Source organism: Mus caroli, unplaced genomic scaffold (genome assembly GCF_978045245.1).
Source record: "Mus caroli unplaced genomic scaffold, Mus_caroli_1 scaffold_7, whole genome shotgun sequence".
Taxonomy (NCBI): Eukaryota; Metazoa; Chordata; class Mammalia; order Rodentia; family Muridae; genus Mus; species Mus caroli.
Window position 1 is genome coordinate 20,997,010 of NW_028227262.1, and position 15,990 is coordinate 21,012,999.

General features: G+C 49.7%; 1 protein-coding gene across 3 annotated transcripts in view; it reads left to right on the top strand.

Moving 5' to 3' along the window:
- The first annotated feature begins 557 nt into the window (after positions 1–557).
- The window catches only part of Tspan9 (tetraspanin 9), a 182,779-nt gene continuing 167,346 nt past the window's right edge, over positions 558–15,990 (top strand). Inside the window, exon 1 of one of the 3 annotated variants that reach the window (XM_021165588.3) lies at positions 558–631. The gene's annotated coding sequence lies outside the window, so the exon portion shown is untranslated. Of the gene's footprint in view, positions 632–720; positions 740–15,990 lie in introns of those variants that run through there. The other 2 variants (XM_085839867.1, XM_085839866.1) reach the window with 2 other exon arrangements.

The following is a 15,990-nucleotide window of genomic DNA, read 5'->3' on the forward strand; positions in this document are numbered from 1 at the left end:
CTGGTACCCATGGGTTTTGGAGTTCTTTCTCCAAAAGCTTCTGGCTTCACTGTAAGGTTTATTTGTGTTTTCCCTTCAGTGGACACAATCACAGCATGCTTACCACCCTGGTTCCGCAGCCTTGGGGTAGCTTGTGTGAGTGCCCAGCCCATGAGTTCCACCTTTCAGGCCCTGCCCTCCCTCCGTCCAGCCCCAGGAGGGCGCGGCGCCGTCAGATAGTCGCAGGCGACTGGCGCAGTAGTGCCACCTTGGGAGAACAGGAGAGCAGGGAATCGGGGTGCAGAGGGAGGTTCCTAGAACCCGGAGAGGAAAGCGGCACCATACTTCCTCCAGTGCTTACGGGGGACACAGGGCCAGAGTGGAGGGGGCTCCCCTGAGGCCTTCGCCTCTTTTAATCGTCTTTGCTTTGCCTCTGGCAGCCGGGTCCTCCCACAGCTCGCACGCCTGGTCCCCATTCTGTCCGCCCCTCCCACCCCGCCCCTTACTGGTCCCGCCCCCGTGCAGTCAGACCCCCGCCCCGCCGCCCGGTGAGGCCCCACCCCCTCCGCCTGCCGGCCCCGCCCCCCGTTTCCGCTGGCCGCCGCGGTGCGGGAGGGAGCGGAGCCGGGGCGCCACACCGAGTCCAAGCGCGGTGAGTGCGGCCCGGGCGGGCAGGCGACTCGGGGCTCCGGGGCGCGCGAAGTTGCTGGGGTTCAGCGCGGCGCAGGCGGGGCCCGGCCTCGATCGGATTCCTAGCAGGGTGGGAGTCTGGGGGCGCCCGGGGAGGCGGAACTCCCGGGGGTGGGGGGAGGTGGGAGGGCGGGTCGAGGGAGGGGTGACAGAGGAGGGGCGGGAAGGGGCCGGGACGTGAGGGGCTTGTCACCGCGCCCCCGGGCTCTTGGTGAGGGTCAGTGAGGTCTCAGGAATGTGGGGCTGCAGGACTGTGGACCTCAGCCGCCTTATTCCCCAGCCCAGGGATGGGAGACACTAGATGCCACAGGAAGGGAGATCCCCCCGGAGCCGTCAGGGATCTCGTAGACCGGCTGAAGATGGTTCACCCAGGGCCGCAGACATGGTCTGGGCCTGTCTACAGACCCACTGGAACCCCCAGCTATTCCTCAGGCTACTGCTGGCCGAGAGGCTCTTAGAGTGACAGGGCTTTGGCACACCCCTGAGATGTAGCCCATCTGTGCGCTCAAGTTTGGGCCTTTAAAAAAACTTTCATGTGGTTGAAAAAAAAGTCTATAAACAAGCAACAGCTTGTGACAGCGGCAATTGTAGCTGTGCATCATGGACCAGAGTTTTGGGTCGCTTCTGTCTATTATGAAGGATACTGATCTCTTTAGCATCTTTCTCCAGATGACTGGAGAAGTTGGCAGTTGGTGTAGTAAGCTCTCTGCAAAGCTGGAATGATCTTGCCTCTTCACACCTTGGGCAAGAATGCAGCCTTTTACCTTTCTTGGCTCCGAGAACTAAAGTTGCCTTTTTGACCTGCATCTGCTCCCTCCCCTGGGGTGAACTCAGGCATTTCCTCCTCCAGGCAGCATTCCTGGACTAGTGGAAAGCACAAAGAACTCTTGCTTTGATTCCTACAGACCTGTCTGTTCCTTCTCTATTCAGAACAGCCTCCGGGAAGGGTGTGTGTGTGTGTGTGTGTGTGTGTGTGTGTGTGTGTTTTCCAGGTGCGAGCAATAGGAGAGGAATTGTGAAGCATCTCAAACAATGGACTTGGCAAATCATTTATATTTAGCTGAGGAATGCAGCAGGCAGGAGTCAGACAATCACAACACTTCCTATATCAGCCTGGTTCTGGTGCTTGATGTGGCTGAGTCTAGAGTTGGTGGTGGGTGGGGTGAGAGAGGGAAGGACATTGGGGTATGTACAACTCCAAGTGTTACTCAGTTCTTTTAGTTGAAGACCTATTGTGCACAAGGCCAGGAACAACAGGAGTGCTTCAGAATGGACTGCTGTTGTCTTTTCTTCTCTTTGGTCTGCTTGGGAGGGCTCTTGAACTCTGCGAACAGAGATGTAATATTAATACTAATAACTAGTGTTCATGTGGTAATTTATGGTAAGCCAAATGCATTTGCCACACATACGCTGGATTTACTGTTAATGATCTATACATGCCCTTGGGGTCTTACTTTTACTTGCCTTATTGGTTAGGGAGATGGCACTAGAATAAATTATCTTTAATGTTACAGAGCTTACTGAGAGAGAAGTAGGGCTGGATCTGGAAGCTTCGTAGTGCATCTGTCTGTCTCCATCTTTACTGAGCCTATCTGCTCCCTCCCTTCCACCACGTGTGAAGCCTTGGGCAAGTTCCTGTCCATCCCTGCTCCCCATTTTGGAGGACCAGGTTGAAAGTCTCCAGGGCCTCTTCCAGTAGCACCTAAACTAACAGTGTAGCATGAGCTCAGCACCCAGTCAATTTATACGTTGCATTTTTTTATTCTTTTAAGTTAGCATACAAAGTAACAGGTTCCATTATGACATTTTTGTATGTTTTTTTTTGAGCCTTCTCCCTCTCCTCTTCCCCCTTCTCTCTGCCTCTCCCTCTCTCTATATATATTTTAAAATTTTAGGTCATGTGTGTATTATAAGTATGTGTTTGCATGTGTAGGTAGAGTCTAGAGGTCTATACTGGGTGTTTTCTTCAACTTTTATTTTATCATATATTATATACATATTATCTATATATAACGTATACATAAGAATATATATATGAGATAGGGTCTCTCACTATATATGTATGTATATATATATATATATATATATATATATATGTGTGTGTGTGTGTGTGTGTGTGTGTGTATATATACATCCCTGGCTGACCTGAACTTATATGCTAACCAGGCTGGACTTGAACTCACAGAGCTCTGTCTGCCTCTGCCTTCTAAGTACAAGGTATAAGGGTACCTTCCTTCGGCCTTTCTGCTCTCTGTATGAGTGTAGTGTCTTCATCTCTTGCTGTATGTATGTATGTATGTATGTATGTATGTATGTATGTATCTACCTTAAGCTTACTCTGAGCTTCTCCATAGGCATTTGGGAGAAGCAGCCTGCTTTGCTGGTACACAGCATGGTGGCGGTGGCGTGGGCTGGCTTATGGGGTGTTCTCCCTCCTCCCTGGCTCTGTGACCTCAGTGCACCTGGTCCTAGGAAGGAGGGATTGAGGTCAGGCCTTGGGCGACAGCTTTCACCCTTGCTGGCCTAGGCTTTCTGCTTACACAAGGTGGACAACAATACAATGTTTCCAGGGCTGTGGGAAGGAGCCCTGACTGTGGGGAGAAGCTTGTAGCTCAGGGCCTCATACACAGCAGGTGTGCAGTGAGTGGAGGCTGTTATTTATAACCTAGCCGGGTGGCTAGACTCACATGCTGGGAACATGAGGACAAGGCTTCTCTTCTCCCACTGAGGCCCAGGAGTGCTGCAGTGATCATCTGTGCTGACTAAGGAGTGGATGTTACCCAGGTACACTCACCTTCTTTTCTCTTCTACTCTAGGCCTTCCAGGAACCCACAGGTCCTGCCAGACTGGTCCTCCAAACATGCTTTGGTCACTTCTTTTTAGCCCCAGAGTTTATTCTGTTCCACCTTCCAGAGTGTCCTTCTGATTTCTATCTTTCTGCTCTCTAAGACTATTCAGTTGGAGCTCTTTTCAGGGCCCTTCTGAGTCACCTTCAGTGAACCTTTGCTTTGGAACTCCCGTGACATTTCGTGTCTTTACCTGTCTTTTGCTGGTAATTCCCTGGTGAATTTCATCCCCTCCCCACTATCATCATCATCACCACCACCTTCTTCCTCCCCCCTCCTTCTCTTCTTCTTCCTCCTCCTTCTCCTCTTCTTCTTGTTCTTCTTGTTCTTCTTCTTGTTTTTGTTCTTCTTCTTCTTGTTCTTCTTGTTCTTGTTCTTCTTCTTCTTCTTCTTCTTCTTCTTCTTGTCTTTTTTATTTTCTTTGAGACAAGGTCTTGCTATATAGTCCAGGATGACCTTGAACTTTTGATCTTTTTACCCCTGCTTCCAGAGTCCTGGGATTACATGCATTTACCAACATGCCTTGTATCCTTATTAAATTTTTGTGCTATCTTCTGATGATATATAAATAAATAAAAATGATCGAAGTTGCTAGGCATGATGCATATAATCCCAGGACTCTGAGGCTGAGGCAGGAGGATCGGAAGGTTAAGGCCATCCTTAGCTACCTCCTGAATTTGAAGCCAGCTGGGTTGAATGAGACCCTGTCAAAAAGAACAAAAACACACCAAAAAAGGGTTCTTGTTTTCCTTGGACATATGATTCAGTCAAGAAGTTAGGATGGGGTTCACAAAAATCACAGTTTAAAGTATAAAGTGAGATAGGGGGCTGTCTGCCATAGTTCCAGGTATTTGGGAGGCTGAGATAGGGGAATGGCTTGGACCCAGAGCTGAGGCATAGTTAGTGAGTCCTTCTGAAAGCAGAATGTTGTGAGAAATCTAAGTTTCAGTAGTCACCCTGATTGAGGAGGTATACTTCAGGCAGCAGGAGGAGAGACACCAACTTCAAAGGGGCCTGGTTTCATAGGAGGAGGGAGGAGCAGCCTGAGGACAGATGAGAGTCAGCTCTGAAGGGCCAATGAAGCACCAGGCAGGTGGATGAGGTACACTGTAGCTGGCTTCAGTTGTCCAGCCAGGGATGAATTCCATCCATCTACCCATCCATGAGAAATGGAGTGCCTGCTACGTGCAGGCATGGGTGGCGAGCCTTGGGAGGTCCTGGGATACTTGTGGTTTTGGCATGAGGGTCACAGAGCAGGTCTCGGCTCAGGGAAGTGATTGATGGATGGAAACCATGGTGAGTGGCTGGGACCTGCCAGGAGTGGTAAAGACCTAGAGAGACTTTAGGAGCAAGACCACCTGAGGGGGCTGGGGTGTGGCAGGGTGGTAGAACACATCTCTAGCATGTGTGAGGCCCTAGGTTCCATCCTTATCATTACAAAACAAACAAACCCCAACCAACCAACCAACCAACCAAATAACAAACAAACAAACAAACAAAAAACAAAAAAACACCAAAACCAAACCAAACCAAAATGGACTGTGAATTTGTCACTGGTGAGGAGCCAGCCAGCCAGTTCCAGGCTGTAGTCCCCATCAGCTCAAGGAGTTTCCCTGATCCTTTAGGAACCTTGACTCAGGCCAAACCAGGGGTTGTGACTTCAGCACAGAGAAGAATTTCAGGACTGAGCAGTATGAAGCAGAATTGGAGATTTTATGGAAGGTATTTTAATATAGACTAAAAGCACAGGGGTGAGCAGGGAGAGAGGTGCTTAGAGAGAAAGCCACTGAGTCCGTGCTCATCAGAGGAGATTGTGGGAATGGGCTTTTCAGATAGTATCATGGTTAGTTGTCTTAGCATTAGCCATATGTGCAATTTTGATGGATGTCAATTTATATTTTAAAAGCTTGCTTAGACCCCCCCATCCCCATTTAAATTAGAAAGAATTAAAGTAAAACATTTATTTTGTTTATGTTTATGGATGTGGGCATGTATATGTCTCTGAGTGTGAAGTCAGAGGACAGCTAGGGGAGTCCACTCGCTACTTGTGTCATATGGGTTCCTGGGGATTGAACTCAGGGCTCATCTGTCTCCCTAGCCCTTCTGTCTGTTCTGATGTGAGGTTATAGGGTGGCTCTGGGGAAGCCTCGGATGGAATTAGAATAAGATCGGGTAAAATCAAGAGCCAGCAAAGTTGCACAAGGAGTTTAATTAGTACATGTCCTTTCCCTGCAAATAAGCTTTCTGGTCAGGTTCCTAGAAACTTGCAGACACATCTGGGGATGGGGAAAGGCCTCAAGCAGTTGTCACCAGCTCCAGAACTTGCTTCTCTGCTATGAGAGGTTTGGATCAGAATCTTGGTGAGGGGCTGCTCTCCCTTCTCATGTCCCTGTGATATTCTCTGTCTTTCTGTCTTGCCTAACATTGCTTGGCAGGAGCTTGGAGAGATGGCGTTAACTGTTGAGTGCTTGCTACTCCTCCAGAGGGTCTCTCTCTGGTTTCTAGCTCCAGTACCCACATCAGGTGGCTGACAGCACCAGAGGATCCAGCATCCTCTTCTGGCCTCTGTGCATACACACACATACACACAAACACACACACACACACACACACCACACACACACCACATATACATACCACACACACATACACACATACATACACCACACACACACACACACCCCACACATACACATACACACACAACACACACCACACCATACACACACCACACACACATACATACACCACACACACACACACACACACCACACATACACACACACCACACAACATACACACACAACACGCACCACAACACACACCACACCACACACTACACACACCACACACCACACACACCACACCACACACACACACATACACACACACACTACACACACCACACCACACACACATACACACACACACACACACACACATCTTCCCATAAAGACAAACATATGTAAATATATGCATAAGCCTTAAAAAGAGTTGATCATGAAAGAAGCATGCCTGAGAATTGGCACTGGATCTGAGTGAGGTCTGATTGCTACACTGTTTCCAAAGGGTTTCATTTTTCTGACTAGTTTCTGAGTATCTTTAGGATGTGGCTTCCAATAGCCTCTGATATCCCTGTTGTATTCACTGCTTAGAGGCAAACACCAGGCTCAGAGTCGCTCCTTGACATTCATAAGAAGTGATCCTTGTGTCTTCTGGAATCCCAACTTTGCACCCACAGCAATATCTGTACACCGGCCCAGTCTTCTCCGGGGGTCATGTTTCCGTGGGGAGTCAGATGTTTCCTGTGTCTGTCCTCATGTCCCAAGTTGACTGTCGGTAATGTCTGCTGCAGTTTCTCTTTCTCTCCTTGACTCTTTTTTAGCAAGTTGAAACTGCTCCACTAGAGTTGCTGTGGGTATGGAAGACATGGGAACAGTACAGTTCCTTCCTACCAGCCCTATGGTAGAAGGAAACCAAAAATGTACACCTCAGGAAAGTTACAGACTCTTACATGTTGGTGAAAATTGTAAATACTAAATCACTGGATTTAGTCTTTAGTCTACCAGTCTACCCTGAGGATGTAAATATATGGCATGGATATTGTTACCTATAAAACTGCCTAGAGCAGACATTACTAATCAATTACATCTGCCTTTCCTGCTGAGCTAGGGCTTGGGTTGTGCTCATAATCCTTTAGGCACCCACCACCAGCTAAGTAGAGTTGGCACCACAGCTGGAACCCATTTGCCATTTCTGGCCTTTGCCAGTTGTTGAATGAGTGGGTAGGAGACGGCTGCCCTCCAGAGTGGCCATTGCTGCCCAGAATTGACCCTGGTGTGGCTCCACAGCGAAGCAATGATTTAAGTTTGCATTTTCGTGCAGGAGCATCCCAGAGCCAAGCTGCTTGCAAGAAATCCAGGGAAACCAGGTCTGTGTCAGTCTGGCCCATCTCGTGCTAAGACCTCCTTTCCTCATCAGCCTGTCTGAGGTCAGCTTTGAACATTTATTGGTTTTTGTGTGTGTGCGTGTGTGTGTGTATGCGTGCGTGCGCGTGTGCCACAGCACAGGTCTGGAGGTTGGAGGGCACCTCTTTGGAAGTCACTTCTTTCCTTCCTCCTTGTTTTGAGGCAGTGTCTCTGTGTTTGCTGCTGCACAGCAGAGACAGCCTTCTAGCTGGGATGACAGGAAGTCCTGCCTTCACTCTTTGCTTGAGTTCTGGGGGCTGAAATCAGGTTGTCAAGGCTTTCCTGGCAAGCACTTTTTACCTGTGAGCCATCGCCCTACACACCTCACCCCCATACCTCCGCCAAGGCCAGAGTTTCACTGCTTTCCTGGGACTGGCCTAGAACTTGCTATGCAACTAAGGCCTTGAGTTCACAGTCTTTCTGCCTCAGCCTCACGCATACTGGGATTGCAGGTGCAAAGTCAAGGTGTTCTCTAACTGTGGTCTGGGGCTAGATTGGGAGACTGACTGACTGTGCTCTTCTCTTTAAATTCGATTTTGCGGTCAGGAGAGGGTGGTTTGGAGGAAGCAGGAGGAACCAGTAGTTCCTAGCTTCCTGAATTCCCCAATAGGCTGGGAAGCCTGTTGGAAGGGCTTCCCACAGGCAGGCAGGCAGGCAGGCAGGCAGGCAGGCAGGCAGGCAGGCAGGCAGGCAGGCTAGAAAGAAGCTATGGGAACCTCGTAGACCCTGGTGCTGCCGTTCCAGCACCGGGAGTGCCCACTGCTGCTCCTCCAGGCTCCTGGATCCTGCTGGTGGAGTGTCTGTTCCCATGGCTCACTTACATTCAGGGCCCTGCCGAGCTTGCTGTCCAGAAGCTGCTAGCAGGACTGGATGGATGCTGCTGATTCAGGTTCCCTGTGGGAGCTGCTTGCAGACCTGGGCCATGAACAGTTTTAATTTATGCACGTTTTATCCCGTGGCTTCTCCCTGCGAGGTGACTTGTAAATCTCTTACCTTCTGTGAACCCTGAAGTGTGGTTGGTGGAGGAAGGAGTAAGGGCTTTGATGGTACATGTCTGGTGGCTTATTTCTGCCAAAAGAGCCCCTGCCTGCGAGTCCTGGCAACGACTGTTGAGTGGCCCAAGAGCATCTTGTCCTGGCAGGTTTTGCACATTGACAGTTAGATTGTCTGCGTTTGTAATTTGTCAGCATTTAACCCCAGGTTTTGGGTTTTTACGTGTATCCACCATGAATTTAATGTGGCTCTGTTTAACAGTGGCTTAAATCTCATTTTAAAATATGAGGTTAACATAGGTTAATATTCATAACAGTCCTAAGAGGTAGTGTTTTACAGGAACAGTGGTTAAGGGTGAGGTTCTGCTTCTCGTGGGGTATGGAATAGGGAACAGCCCAGGTACTCTCCCTGCCTTGCCTTCTGCTGACCTAGGCAATTTCTTATCCATCCCTGGGACTAGCCTGTACGACTCACGGGAAGGACTGACCAAATCAAAAACCAGGAGATCTCATGTGTTTTGGGAGTGGGGTGGGCTAGCTCTCGCTGACTTGAAACTCCCTATGTAGACCAGGCTGGCCTTGAACTAACAGAGATCCAGCAGCCTCTGCTATCTGAATGTTGGGATTAAAGGTGTGTGCTCCCATTTTTAAGTGTTTTCCCTTCTTTCCTGGGCCTATATCCGTGTGGGTACCTGCTCTTAAGGACTTAGGGACAAAGGATGGTTTTACTGGGCACAGCCCCATCCCAGACCCTGTTGTCTGTGTTCCTGCTGGGCCTCACAGGCTGCAGGATAATCCCAGGGGGCCTGCGTCACCTCGGGCAAACAGACAGCTCCTGACATCATGCCTTTCCCAGCCAGGTGACTTGGGCTTCCTCCTGCACATCTGTGTTGACACCCTGAGTGAGAGACTCCATGAAGGACTTAGCAGACAGGAAGTTTGTCCTCACTGATGGGCTGCAGCCTCTGGGGCTTCGGTTTTGCCATTTCTTGTCATGCTTGTGAGAGTCTGGAATGATGTCCGACTTGGTGGAGGGGTCAGATTCTGGCTCCTGCCTTTCATTGCAGGTGACCTTTGTAAAGTCATTGCTCTCTTCAGGCTGGGGGACTGGGTACTAAGGTCCCCCTGGTTCCTGCCCAGGTGGTTTTCAAGTTCCCTTCCAGACCCAGGCCTTCCTAATTCCTCTCCTCTAAGGCTCTCTTTGCTGCTGGCCTAAAGAGGGGTGGAGGAGGGAGGGACGAGAGTTAATGAGTAACTTCAGCTCTGATTTCTGATGGAGGACAGGGATTGTTTGGAGAGATGGCTGCCTGTTTGGGGTGGCCTGTTCCGCAGCCTCCCTTCTGGCCTGTCCCTTCCCTTCCCTTCCCTTCCCTTCCCTTCCCTTCCCTTCCCTTCCCTTCCCTTCCCTTCCCTTCCCTTCCCTTCCCTTCCCTTCCCTTCCCTTCCCTTCTCTTGGACCTTATATTTGGGCTCCCCTCTGCTTACACTGAATTGCTAATTTCTTCCTTTTTCTTTTAAAATTCTGCTCTGGGAATGAGACTCAGGGTTTCACGTGTGCCAGGAAAGCTCTCTACCCAGTCACAGTCCAGCTTCTGATCAGCAGCCTTTATTTGCAGGGTGGCTGCAACAGAGGCCCTGTGGCTGCTGGCTTCAGCCTTACAGCTCCAGCTTCATTTGGAGCCACAGCCAGCGAGGCGAGAACACCACCAGCCTCTGCGAACTTTGGCTTCTAAAAAGCCAACCCAAAAAGCCAGGCGGAACTGGGCTGGGCTGTGAGAACGGGAAGAACGCGCAGGAGAGTCTTTTGGCCACATGAGCCTCACATCCTGAGAGCTCAGTTTGTACTCCAGGGCCAAATGTAGCATTTTACTTTTTCTGACCCATCCCTTGGTTAACATTGTGTGCGCTTTGACCTTGCCACACCCTTCCATCCTGTTTCCCCTCTTGCAGTGGGGTATTTGGAAGTGACTTTATGAACCTTGTGACTGTCTCTGCTCACAGAGCCAATATTTGCTGAACCGTTTGCTCTTGTTTGTGACACAGGTAGAGAATAGCCAGGAGACCTTGAAGGGACAGGAAGCCCCTAGATGTTTCTGGGCCACCTTGACTAGTTGGGGAGACCTAACTGTCCCTGCAGGATCTCTGAAGGGCCCACGATCTCTGGGCAGTATTTTGTTTGGTTTTGGTTTGGTAACTTAGAGCAACTTTGTGCAGATTTGAAAAAAAAAAATGGCGATTCTCAAGCCGGGTGTGGTGACAGACACTTGTAATGCCTTAAATTAATGAAGAGGTAGATGGACTTCTGTGAGCTCAAGGGCACTGTAGTCTAAATAGCAAGTTCCAGGCCAGCCAAGGTACACAAGGAGACCTTGCTTCAAAACAAAATAGAACAGAAACAAAAACCATAGAAAGAAAATGGCCATTTCTTAGATTAAAAAGAAAACCTGAAACTCACACACACACACACACACACACACACACACACACACACACACATACACGCCCATGTACATGCGCATACACACACACACACCCTTCAGGAGCTCTGGTGGGTAAGTGGTCTGTGTTGTGAGTGCACTGTCTCCTATCATGGAGTACGTATACACATGTCGCTGGCAGCACACATGTGTATTTCCCTCTTAATGACGGAAGCATTGTAGGTTCAAGATCAAGGAGAGGCCTCCAGAGCATTGGAGCATGGGAGTGACCTTGGTCAGAGGCAAGCTCAGAGTTTGCTTGTAACAGGGTCTGACCATGCACATGTGTGTTAGTGCGTTTGTGCACAGCTCATGGTGCCCACGTGGATTCTTCACAGATAAGACCTTGGTGGTGCTCTGGGATTCAGCTGAGAGGCCTCTCAGTAGATCAGCGCATACCTGTGCCTCTCTTTAGTAGACATAGTACTGGGAACCCTGCCTACTCCCTCTGCTCTGGTAAGCTGCCATGGAGTGGTGTCTGAGGTAAGGCCCAAACACTTCAACCAGCTTAGGGGTAGAGCTGCCAAGGATACAGATGAGCAGATCTTGTCTCAGCAAGCTTCTAGCCTCCACTGGGCCACAACCTATGGGAGGAGTGCTCTGGGCGGCAGGGTGTCTGGCTGGGTTTGAGTGGAGTGTGTGTTTTCTGGTGTGTGCGCACACAGAGTGACATGTTTTGTTTTAGAGAAAATGAGGTTGAGGTCTGGGCTTGCAATTTTCCACTTGTCTTAATCCTGGGAGGATCTAAACAGCTTTGTTTAAAAATTGGACATGGAGATTGCAGGGACCTGAGTGACTAGGAGCTCTTGGGTCCCCCAGGAAGGCAATTAAGTTTGCAGCCAGTGTGTGGACCTGTGTGACCAGTATGTATGTGTGTATGTATGTATGTGTATGTATGTACGTATGAATGTATGTATGTATGTATGAACATATGCATGCATGCAGCATATGGGCCTGTTGGTTAATTAGGCAGAGCACTTACAACATAAACCCTGGCACAAGTCACTAAGTAGACAGTGGATTGTCACTGGGTCTCACTTGTTTGCTGCTGAGGATGTTTGGGAATGGGGGAGGGGAAGTGCCAGGCCGTGAGGGGCAGAGACAAGCAGGATTGGGATTGCCCATCTTGGGCCTGTTGTTCTCTAGTGTTGGAGAAGCTAGGGATGGGATAGCCAGTCAGCCTGTGTCTGGGGAAAAAATAAACAACAAACCAGCCTGTACCTCAGTGTACAGAGAATAATACAGGGCAGTCCACAAAGGGAGGAAGATCTGTGGGGGAGGTGGGGCCTGGCCTGCAGGGAAGGCTGGGGTTTGGGTAGATGCAGGAAAGGGGCTCTGGCTGGAAAGCTTGGAGATTGGTGGAGACAAATGCTGTTTGCATAGAGAAGGAGGAGCTGGCTGGCCAGGAGGGTGGGGTCCTTATTCCAAGTGCTCCCCAGAGGGGTTCGGGTTTGGGAAGACTGGGACTGGGAAGCAGAGGATGGGGGATGAGAAAGATGCTTCAGGAGACACAAGCTTAGAGCAGACATCAAAATGAAGTTTCAAAGACAGCAATGGCTGCTTCCTCCTCCTCCTCTTTCTACTGTTGCAGACATAAAACAAATATTCAGATATTACATAAATTTTAGAAACGGACAATCTCTCCCACCTCTGTCCTTCAGAGAGAATGGCTGTCAATCCTTTGGCTATGCTCTTTCCAGATGAAAAGGGTTTTTCTTTTCATGTTTATTTATTTATTTATTTATTTATTTATTTATTTATTTATTTATTGTATCCATGCAGGTCAGAGGGTGCATGTATGAGGTTCAGAGGACAACTTTGTGACAACTTTGTAAGAGTCAGTTTCTCCTCCCATGTGAATCCTCAGATGAAACTTAGGTTTTTAGGCTTGGGAGCAAGTACTGATGCCCACTGAGCCATCTCTGTAACACTTTCCAGGTATTTTTATGGTAAGCCAGCCATCTGGCCATTGCCCTCCCCATCTTCTCTGTCCACAGACCCACTGGCTCATTCACTCATTCTTCAGCCATCTTTCCACACCAGAGTGACCCCATTCCTCTCAGTGGCTACGCAGATCCACTGAATAATAGCCTTTGTGTCAATTTTCTAAGCAGCAGACTAGCCGGTTCCAAGATTCAGTGGGTTCATGTAACTGCTGTCCATTTGTTCTCTGTGCTGTGGCTTGGCTCTGTATTCTGAGCCCGGCTGCCCACGCCCAAGCTTTAGCATGGTGGCTGTCCACTGGTGACTCTTCAGATCCTGGCGGGTCCAGGAGGGCCTGGCTCACATGTGGGGTGGCCGACTCTGGCTCTCAGGTGCTCCCCTTTGATAGGTTTTCTCACTATGAAGGAAGCTAGCAGTCTTTCAGTTGAAATCTGTTAAGTTCCACTGAGATCTGGGCTCTGAATGCTCCCAACACAATCCATCTATTGCTGGTGAAGGCAAAGCTCCATCACTGGAAAAGGGAAGGCTCTGCTATCTATTGCTATAAAGACACTGCTCTAGGGTAGGAGAGAGGTTATGCCTTTGTGACAGGGCTGGCCAGGCCACACTCAAGATCCTGTGCCCAGGGATGGAACGATATGGGTGTACAATTCTTCCCTGTATACGGGGGTAGGAGAACAGAACAAGGACCAGACCCTACATTCTGCTGAGCAATGGAACAGTCCCCTTCTCTCCCCGGAGCTTGCTGCTCATCCTCCGCGAGTCAACTACGGTTACCCTAAGAGGATTCCGTGCTGCCTTCGGGCACTGCCTTGGGTAGATTTGGTGTGCTGTGTGTGCTGTGGGGGTGTGTCTAACAGAGTCCTGGGTTTTGTAATAGATAGTATCTGTTATCCCCAGGCTCCAGGATTGCCCCCCCCCTTCATCCTGTTTGCCCTTTGAAAGTAGTCAAGAGCTTGGCTTCTAGATACCCACTGTGTTTTTTTTTTTTTTTTTTTTTTTTTATTGTCTCTTTGAAAACTGTCAGTCTGGGTGACAGGCCTTTAACAAAGCCAGATGGACACGCTAGGTCCAGGTCTGCTGGGATTTCATCCGTCCCTTTGTTCAACAAATCTGTCATAGACTCTGGGCTTTCTCCTCATCTCCTCGAACCCCAGCTGTGGAAGAAGAGGACCCGGCCCTTCTGACTCACAGATTTCACTTTCCCAAATTTCTTAGGCAACTCACAGTGGACTTGACATTTTGACTTCCCACAAGGTGTTCGTTTTTTAGTTTTCTCCTTCCCTGCCTCGGTAGCTCTTCTCTCCCTGTGAAATGTCATCTGTGGCCTGGAGGCTGGAGGAAGCAGGGACAGGTCACCAGCAGGATGCTAATGAATCCCTCTCCCAGTTATGAGGTTGCTCTCTTGGAGCTGTGGTGGGGAAACTGCCTGACTCTGGCCGTTTATCAAACTCACCTCTCCCCGGGCACAGCTGGCCCCAAGTGGGGCATACTCCCAGAGCATAGCCCTGCTCTCTTGCCTGCCATCCTTCTGGCCTGTGTGCATTCTTCAAAAAAGAACAAAGGCAGAGTAGACCTTCCTCATTCGGCTTTCTTTTCTCTCAGCTCCCTGGCAGCATCTTTTGGAAAAGAAATGTTTTGCAGCCAAGAGGTTCACGGTGAACGCGTTCTGCACCCCAGGCACAAACTCTTGGCAGCCTGATATGTCTCAGCAAGGGGACTTGGTGAAGACTGTAATTGGGAAGGGAATGCGGCCTTGTGCACCTGGGTGAGTTAGGGACACAGTATCACGCTTCTGTGGTGGCACCGATGGTGACTGACTGTTCCATAGGTACCAGTGCTAAGTGCGGATGGGCATGTGTAAAACTGACTCTGCAGTCCTTTGAGCAATCTGGCATTCTGGGCAAGGCCATAAAACCTTAGCCATACTTTGGCCAGACATCTGGAAAAGCTGGGTGGAGGTCCTCAGCCTGCTGGGTTGGGTTTGGTAGTTTGAAGCAAATGGGCAGTCAGCTTCCCATCCAAGAAGATCCAGGAGGCTCTCTCTGATACCCAACTTCCTGGATGTAACCTCATTGCTCTCCTTCCCCACCTCCCATTACATGGCTGCGAGGAGTGATCAAGCTTCAGTGTGTTCGGGGACCACAGTATCAAGGAAGCAGCGGATAATTGCTAAACACTCCAATTCTTCCAAAAACTCTTGGACTAGGTGCTCTGAGCAAAAAGAGAGCTGTAGTTAGGCTAGGGCTAGGTGCATTTCAGCTTTTTCTGCTTGTGGCTACCAACTCTTTGTTTTATTTAGATCTCTGGTTTCCTGCCAGGATGGTCCTATAACACTATGTGGTACCCAGGAGTGGGCTGTGATGACAGCCAGCCAAGTAGGGTAGGAATTGGTGCAGATGCAGCTAGCACCCTCTGTGTGGAGCTCAGATAAGAAGCCCCACCTTTGGCAGAGCTGGGGTTTTCATAGTTACACCAAGTGGGCATAGAACATTGGTACCCAATGTCACACCCTCATCCCCACTTGCTGGTTATCCAACCTGTGTCATGGTTGTTCGCATCCTAGCAGAAAGGGATTATTCTTGCCTGAGGATGCTCACTGGGCTATGCCTTGGGCCGTGGGGACCATTTTAAAGGAGACAGTCCCAGGTAACACCTCTGGAATACAGGCGTGGCTGAGAGGGAGTTAAGAAATGGAGAGGCAGGCCTCCCTGCCACCATGCCCAGTGCTGGATGAGCTGGTGGGTGCCATGTACTTTCTCTTGACTCGAGCACTGCAGTTTGGGACAGGTCAGGTGGGGTGGCCTTTCTGTCTAAGGAGCGCACATGTCCACATGCAGAAGGACCCTGTGCGTATGCCAGGGCTGTGGGTGGGGCCTTCTCTATGGTCTTCTCCCCAGCCAATAGGCTTCCTGGCTTTAGGGAGCATTACTTGCAGGGCACACATATCAAGAAAGGTAGTCACAGAATTGGCTTCAGCCCTGAGGGACTGGCACACATTTGATTTCCTGGACCTACACTGCAGCTGGCCCTGGTGGTGCTATGCCCATCAGAAGAGGTGGGTGGGCCTGCCTCTGTGTGTGTGTTGGGGGGA